Here is a 9676-nt window from a genome sequence, read left to right as displayed (position 1 = left end):
GTGTATTGATTCCTATTTTGTTTATGGTACAGTATATATTTGAAAAAAATCTTTCAATTAATCAGTCACTTTCAATATTGAATTTTGAATCCTATAAATTTAAAATTTTCACAATAATTTATACAACTTAAAATGACCACAAATCTCAATTAATTATTTCCCAGACGATGAATACATAAGGTAAACTTAGTTCACTTTGGTGTATCATTGCCACGTTCCCAATAAGAAACCGCTCTTGAATATCAATGAATATCAAAATAAGGATAAAATCAACTTAGAACTTTGTTCCAATAAGAAAAATTTTTCCTTGGTTTCCACATCTCAAATATATTAAATTTATTAGAATTTACAAAATAGGATCTTTTTTATCATTTATAGCTTTTTCGTTCTTATGAATGTGGACCATTTCTAAAAATTCTCTTTTTCGAGTATTAGATTCCGTTTCAAGAATTTTTGAATCTTTATAAGTGAATTTATTTTTTTTTATATTTCATGGTTCGTTAATGCAGTTCTATTTTTTTATCATATCTTAGTCTATTTTCTAAATACTGAGATGTTTGCCCCATATAGACAGCGTCACAATTAGTACAAGGCACTTGATATATAATATTATTTCTTTTGTTTTTTATATATGAGACATGTTTTAGTGTTGATTGTTTTAGTGCTGATAATGAGACTGAAGTTTCATAAATAATTAAAATTTTTTTAAACAACAAACTTATTTGTCACAAAAATGTGGCATTGTCAAACTTTTTTTCCGTCTTTCTCATTTAGTCTTTTTATAAGAATTACGAATTAGATAATATTATCCACGAGGAAAAAATTTTTTTGCTGCCTTTTTTCACGGTAAAAACAATCAAATTTTTGACTAGACTTTGAATACTTCAATAAAACACTTTTTAACACCAAATTGTCCATCAAACCAAAGACGATTGTTTAATTCGCATTATTTAACAAACACACCTTTTAAATTTACTACCCCTCGTCAACAGGAAACGGCCAACTTAATGCTGGGTACAATGAACACGAACATCGACGTTTTAAAACAGTAGCTGTTCGGAATGTACCGAGATTCCAAAGCATCGTTCTAAATTTGTTTATCTCTTTGCCACTGCTGAATAATGAATACGGCACCGTTGTGTAGGAAATTGTGGGAATTATCTTGTTGCATTTCTTTATTCTGTCACTATTTGTTAAAGCTGCCACGGTGAAAGAAAAACAAAATGAAATGTTGGAATTTTTCTTTAGATCTCGCTGTTTGTGATTTTATTATGCAGTAAATACAAACCTTTCGCAAAGTTGAATTAACTCAAAGCGAATAATTCAAAGAACGTAGTGCTTTTTACTTTGAAGTATTGTAATTGGATTATATTGGAAAATACTAGCTTTTCAGTACAATATGACCTTCGTATTAATCGCTTTTGTCCTTTTCCTATCTAATTTATATATATATATATATATATATATATATATATATATATATATATATATTGAAATGATTAGAAATCTAAAAGCAAGTAGGTACATAATGAAAATTTATAATTTATTGAGATTAGTTTTACTAAAGATAATAATTAAACTAAAGGCAGAAAATCGATAAAAAAAATAAAAGAAATTGAATTGATATTTGCAAGTTAATTAATTATAGTTATTTTATATATAAGGAATTATTTATTAAAAATGATATATTCTAAAAGGATTGCATATGTACAAATCATAATTTGTATCATAGAATAATGTTATTAATTATAAATTAATATAAAACTTAGTGGAAGATTGATTTTTTTTAAAAAATTATGAAACTGTTGCCAAAATGACCCATAATAGTGAAAATTCATAAACTATTAATGGAATAAAAGTTTATTTAAAAACATAAATATAAGAACTGACAAGTGTTTGAAAAGTGAAGGACATTGTGAGGAGACAAGAGCAGCAAAAGTCTAGTCAGTCATATTATATGGTTGCTAAGAAAAAAAAAGAGAGGATTATTTATTTTGGAAAAAGAGTATCAGCAGAAAAGAGAATGGAGAGTCCAAAGTTATAAGAAATAGAAGTTAAATTTGAATCAAAATACAAAATAATTGCGAATTATTAAAGATGAATGGAAGATAAATATCTGGACTGAAGACAATCCAATGAGTTGAAGATTTGTTACTGACAATTCACAGAAGTAAATGCAAGTTTTAGATCTGATATTGCAAGATATTATCATCTCAGGTCAGTTCCTTCACGTATTATTGGTCAATAATAATAATAGTAACAATATAAAATAATTTATAAAAAAAAAGGAATATTACCTATACTTACGTTGACAATGGATAAAATTCCTTATTTGTGAGGTTAAGATTCCTTTTCCGTAGAAGTAATATGAATTGTGTAGTATAATTAAATTTTGTTCAATGTATCATATGTAATCCTTCCACAGAAATAGAACTTCTTGATTATATCATATAAAATTGACATAATTTTTTAGTATTTTCCTTATATTGTACATCTAAATAATAGAATATTCATCTGAGTCGATTTATAACAGAGAACTCTGTAGAATTATCAAATTAGAGGAACGGCTAACTTCAGGTTAGACTCATAGGCGTACTCAACTACATTTTATTAAACTTTATTTGAATTAAAAATAATACAATTAACTTTCAACATAAAACTTTTATTGATTTGTTAAAAGGAAAAACATCCATAAGTTATTTATTTATGCCAGAACTCAAAGAGAGAATCAGTTTCATGCCCGGCAAATAACGTGCTAGCGACAACAATAGAAAAATAAAAACAATAATAAAAACAATAATAGAGGTAGAAATAAATAATTACAATATATATATATATATATATATATATATATATATATATATATATATATAAATTTCTTCAATTTATTTCCTAGACCTTTTGATAAATTAATGCATCTAAATATTCTTGATTTTAGGTGTTTTCTGTTTAAATTAAAAATTTTATAATAATTTATAATAATTTTTGGAATTTCACACATTGACATTGACAATTTGAGTATTTATAATGAATGTACTGTGAAACTATAAATTGTTCAAGTTCTTATAACTGTTGCTCAACATTGCAGTAAGTGAAGCAATAGACGAAATTTTTTGGATGCAGCTCTATCCACACTGTTGAGTCTACTTCACGTTTATCAGAATAGTTGGTTTCTAATAGGTAACACATAGAAGTTGGTTTATTATGTTTTAGTAACAACACTGTTTAGTTTAACTACATAATTTCTGTTTTTACTCTAACGATAATATTATGTGTTGATATTATGTAAGAGAAAATAATGCCACGAAAACATCTTTCTGGGCTGAAAGGTATATGCACAAAAATATTCTGAACGAGGCTATTCGTAAGAGATAAATTTTAAAACGGTACTTGCAAGATTTCGTGCTATAGGTAGTATTTTTACACGAAACAAAAGAAAACGATGACAATTACCACCGACGAAGACAATGAATTCTTGGTGTTATATTTACAGCGATGACGCTTACCACAGACGAATCTATTTGCCACAACAATGTTTAATAAATAGTAATAACTTTTACTAATACTACACTTAAAATAGGCACTTTCCATACTGTGGAGAGATCCTGCACGAAGATACGAAATTGCCGAATTAGGAACGTTTTTGCTGCAGTTACGCCTGACACATTAGACGTTAGACGTTAGACTATAGTTTGAGTGCAGGGTTACGCTTTGTATTACAGCAAATGATGTTCACAAACAACTGTTGTAATGTTTTTTATTTACCTATTTTATTACTTAAAAATTGAGTTCTCTCACGAATTTGATTAAAGAACAAAAAAAACGACAAAAAAATTCGCATACCAAAAAATGTTTTTAATCATTATGTACAATTTTCAAGTATTGATTGAAATTTTACCCTCTAATTTCTTAGATTCACCAATGAAACAGGGAATCTCACGTTTTTGTGTAATTAGAGTGTGAAATTTCGATGAAAATTGTACATAATGATTAAAAACTTCTTTTTTCACCTTTTCTGTGAAAATTTACCATACTGATACTGATACACCATCAGAAAGTAGAGGTATCAACGAACAAAAAACTCACTTTTTAAAAAAAGGTGATATTTTGATGGGAGAGATTTCGATTAAAAATTACGCTGCTCTTTCGATATTGTTATAAATTAAATAAGTTTAAAAAATAAATATTTTAAACAAATAAATTACAGTGTATTTGGGACGTGAAAAGTAACTTCTTACCATTATTCGTGAAAAAAAAAAATGTTTTTTGGAAAAAAAAGAAGAATTCAAAAACTTGGTTTTTCAATTTTTCACATAAAATTTGAAGTTATGTGTGAAAAATCATGATAAAGCGTTTTTTACCGTTAAAAATTCACCTCCCTCCCTTTTCCGTCCTCAGATCGCCTCTAAATTATTATTTCGTTCCTTTCTATCATATTCTCCAACCTAACCAAAAGAGTTTTTCCATACTATTATTTTTTATGTTTTAAAAATTATCCACCCTGGTCTATATCGGAAGTATATTAGTATAAGATGCATTACTGTATAAATTAAAAGTTGTAAATTTTTGAGCATCTACCAAAATTAGTGTACAACCAATTGCAAAAATGAAGAGTGAAGATGTGGCCAAAGTTATTCTGACAACGATAATTGAACAGAAAAAGTGGAATGGTAAAAAGCAGTACTAGTTATATAAATTTTATTTAAGAAAAGATGGGATCGCAAAAAGTAAACCTCAAACGGTTAAGAATAAGTAATGAAAAAGTAAACCAAAATAATCTTAATGTGTATAGACATAGAAATCTACATAAAAATAATATGTAGTAGTAACGATATTGTGCTATTAACTTCTGATGGAGATATGTGTTCACTTTATTACTAAAAGGAAAGTACTGGGTAACTAAGCTCCTCTCCTACAATCTCCGCTATTTTTTTATTCCCTGTAAGTGCAGCCATAACCTGATCATCGCTTCATTATGTATTTCTTTACTGTTTTCTATTTCTTTACTGTCCCTATTCACATTATCCATTAGATTTTATTTGTTAATTTATAGTAACAAATCTATCCAAGTTAGTGCGTTAGTATTTGTTATACCAATATGGTAACAATTGTTTGTTCAACACTCAAACATAATTAAGAATATATGTTATACAAAAAAGGAGGGTCAATATTGAACTATGAATATTTATACAATAAAAGAGAGTCAATGGAAGAAAGAATGGAAGGCATGGAACAGTTGCTTAGAGAAAGGGCAAATGGAAGGAAATGAATCGAGAAATGAAATGTCGAACAAGAAAAATTTAACATATTTCTAATAATCTTGCGACTTCATATTTTAATGGACTTCAATTAATTGCGTATTGAGAATACTCAAATGAAAATTAAGTTAATTATTTCTTTAGCTATTTATTAAATACTTTAACGTACTGTGAGGGCTGTAAAGTTACACAAATATATAAATAAATACTAGAATTCCGAGTTGATCCTCTTAAAAAGCAATAAAATTCTATTTTCGTTACATAAAACTGAAATGGTTGCTTTACTTAACGATTTATAGAAACTGGAAACAGTGCAACACCTTTATATTAAACAGACGCCATCTGCTTACGGTTTACACACGTGGTAATTTGAGAAATCCATTATTTAAGAGAAAAATATTGCCATTAATGGTTTATTTCGATTTTCTCCATTTCTGGTGAGAGATTTATAACTAAGAAAACGTGGTAAATGATTGTTTAACGACGACATTTCCACAAATAGTAATTAACAAACAAATACTTCAGATAAAGCTATTTCTGCAGAAATTAAATAACAAAAAACCACCAAGCCTTGAATACAAAATATGAAATTCTCCAGTTAATACTTCTTTCATTAAGTAATTTTATTTTTGTGAAGAGAAAAAATCGGCTGGAGTTACATACGCCGCTTATCAAGGAAACTTAAAAGCGCAGCAGAAACACTATACTTTCTGAGAAATTGTTATTTAACAACATATGCAGATAAATCTTACTTTCTTGTAATATCATTTAATAAAATTCATTCTCTGTTCAGATCTCTAACAATAAACTTGTAATTGCTAGAATAAATATATTTTTTAAAAACGAATTTTTCGTAAAGAAAACCAAAATTGGCGCAGTCAGTAGGATCGCGCAAGTCGTCGAAATCAAAAATCACTAAAACGTTTACGGGCATACAGTGCGTAACAAAATTTCGGATCGTGCGAAATAATTTAGTGACTTCACGGCTTTAACGTTTCAACGTTTTAAGTGCGAATCCAACGAACAATATTAGACTAGCAATTATCGTGCAATAGCCCTTTAGTGGTGAACATTGGAGGCAGCAGGGAATCATCGAGGGAGAAGATTTTAAAAGCCTGTTCTTCAGAAACGTAAGTGCCTTATTGTCCTCTTCTTGCCTTTCCTACCTTTTTTTTGGATTTTGGAAAGATAGTATTGATTATTGAGTTTTAAAGTTTCAAAAACGTATACAATTAATAAAAAAGAAATTATCAATTTATGAGTGAATTAAACTCTAGTAATCTCGATAACATAGTTCAATTGTTCAATAATATTTCTTTAGTCGAAAATAACGTAGAACAAACTGGTACTAACAAAATGGCTCCTCCTGCAATGAATTGGGATCTTTTCAAATCCAAATTATCAAATATTAAACCTTTTAACGGTGACAGTGAATATTTGAATAAATTCATTACAAGGTGTGAGCATTTAATAGAGTCATATAGAATTTATAATGATGCAGAATTAAATTTACACATTATAGAATGTATTCAAGAGAAATTAGAAGGTAGAGCAGCCTTCATGGTCGGTAACAGAGTTGAATTAAATACTTGGCCAAAATTAAAAACGGCCTTATTACAGTGTTTTGCTGATAGAAGGGATTTAAATTGTCTTGTGCAAGAGTTGATTAGAGCCAAACCATTAAAAAACGAGCATCTTATTGATTTTGGAAGTAGACTTCAATTAATTCGTAGTAGTGTAATTCAAAGAATTAGCAATGACCCTAATATAACTGCCGAAGAAAGAAATTGTCAAATAAATCAATACGATAAAACTGCTTTAAATACGTTTATTGCAGGGTGCGACGGTACTCTGAAAAATAATATGCATTTACGAAAACCACATTCTTTAGAAGACGCGATGGCCTATGTGGCCGAATTCGAAAATTTTGAAAGACTGTACGGTTCTTTAAACGATAAAAATAATCGACAAAATACACCTAATAATATTAATATACAGCATGCGAATAGCCAAAATTCTCAAAGATCCAAATCAAATTTTTATAAAAATCCTAATACGTATCAAAATTTTGTACCAAATAACAGACCTGTTAACAATTACCCGAATTATTATAGCAATCGACAAAACTACCAACCAAATTTCGTACAAAATAGAGAAAGTTGGCCAAATCAGCCGATACCTATTCAATCCATACCACAAAATAAAAGATATTTTACTAATCGACAAGTATTCGGCCCTCCCAAAAATGTATTCAAACCTAACCAAATTCCACAAAATCAATTACCAACACCTGAACCGATGTCCACGACATCACGTAATTTTACTGAACGTACTCGAAAACCTATTAATAATAATAATAATAATAGATTTTTCCGATCAAATCCAAACGCTAAACCAAACTTCGTTTCCGAAGAGTTATACTTAAATCAATATGCTAATTCAGACTATAATCACGATAATCAATATGACGAATATGACGAAATAGAATTTGACGAAAACGACGAAGCCAATCGCGATGAAAATTTTCAAGCAGCTCGTCCATCAGACGGGAAAACATAGAAATAAATATACTTTCAGTTAATCCGCTACCATATATAGAAATTGCAAATCCAAAAATTAAATTGCTAATCGATACTGGTAGCTCTAAATCAATAATAAGACCTTCTATTGCCGAAAAATACTTTCCAGATACAATTTATCATTCTGATACTACTATATCTACTAGTCTTGGAAGTAAAAACGTTAGGTATCGAGCGCTTATTCCTGCATTTCCTGAACTAAAAAATAAAAACTATCAAATCGATTTTATACTATATGATTTTCACAATTATTTTGATGGAATTCTCGGTATTAAAGATTTAATAGGTATGAATATAAATATTGATCTAACTAATCGAGAACTATTAGGACCTCACCTAAGATTGCCTTTTAAGTATAGAAAAGTAAACGATATTGAGTTTTCTTTTTCAATAGACCCCGGAGAAAAAACGATAAAGAAATTACCCGTAAATATAGATAATGGGGATATTATTGTAGACGCTCGAAAAATAGAAAATATAATAATTCCACAAATTTTATCTACAGCGAGAAACGGTTTCGCACCAATAGAAATTCAAAATCACACAAATAATTCGATAACGATAACATTACGAGAACCAATTCAAGTTACTCCATTTAAAAATTCACAATATGAACTCTTTAAATTTGAAAGCTTTGCTAATGATTTTGATGAAAATAATTTCATAAAACCTAATGACAATATTACCGAATTAATTCGTACAAATCACATGAATAAAGAAGAAAAACAAAAAATTATTTCATTGTGTAAAGAATATTCTGATTTATTTTTAAAACCAGGGGACAAATTGACTTTCACTTCAAATGTTAAACATATTATAAGAACCAAAGACGAGGTACCGGTTCACACTAAATCTTACAGATATCCCTACGTCCACAGAGAGGAAATTAGGAGACAAATTCAAGAGATGTTAGATAAAAACATAATTAGACCGTCCTGTTCCCCTTGGAGCTCCCCGATATGGATTGTTAAAAAGAAAATGGACGCATCAAATACCCAAAAATGGAGACTGGTAGTTGATTACCGGAAAATTAATGAAAAGACAATTGATGACAGGTACCCGCTTCCCAATATATCCGATATATTGGATAAATTAGGTCGAGCTCAGTATTTTACTACCCTCGACTTGGCAAGCGGCTTCCATCAAATACAAATGAGCGAATGTTCTATAGAAAAAACGGCTTTCAACGTAGATGGAGGACATTACGAGTACCTTAGAATGCCTTTCGGTCTTAAAAATGCCCCTTCTACATTTCAAAGAGCTGTAAATGAAGTCCTTAAAGACATCCAAAACAAAATATGCATGGTATACATGGATGACATTATCATATTCAGTACTAGCCTTCAGGAGCACATACAAAATCTGAAATTAGTATTTTCAAAACTACGCCACGCAGAGCTTAAGATACAACTAGACAAGTGCGAGTTTCTTCGCAAGGAAGTAGAGTATCTAGGTCACGTTGTAACTCCTCATGGGATAAAACCTAATCCGAATAAAATCAAAGCAATTCAAAATTTCCCTATCCCAAAAACCGCTAAAGATATTAAATCCTTTTTAGGACTAGTAGGTTACTATAGAAAGTTTATAAAAAACTTTGCTCAAATTACGAAACCGATGACGATATGTCTAAAGAAGGATCACATAATTAAACATACCGAAGAATTTATTAATTGCTTCAATACTTGTAAAAACATTTTAATTGCAGAACCAGTCCTTGCGTATCCCGATTTCAGTAAACCTTTCGAATTAACTACTGACGCTTCTAAATATGCCATAGGTGCTATTCTATCTCAAAATAATCATCCTATTTGTTATGCTAGTAGAACACTTAATTCCGCA

The sequence above is a fragment of the Diorhabda sublineata genome, chromosome 3 (assembly GCF_026230105.1).
Source record: "Diorhabda sublineata isolate icDioSubl1.1 chromosome 3, icDioSubl1.1, whole genome shotgun sequence".
NCBI classification, from domain to species: Eukaryota; Metazoa; Arthropoda; class Insecta; order Coleoptera; family Chrysomelidae; genus Diorhabda; species Diorhabda sublineata.
Note: the sequence above shows the minus strand (reverse complement) of the source record.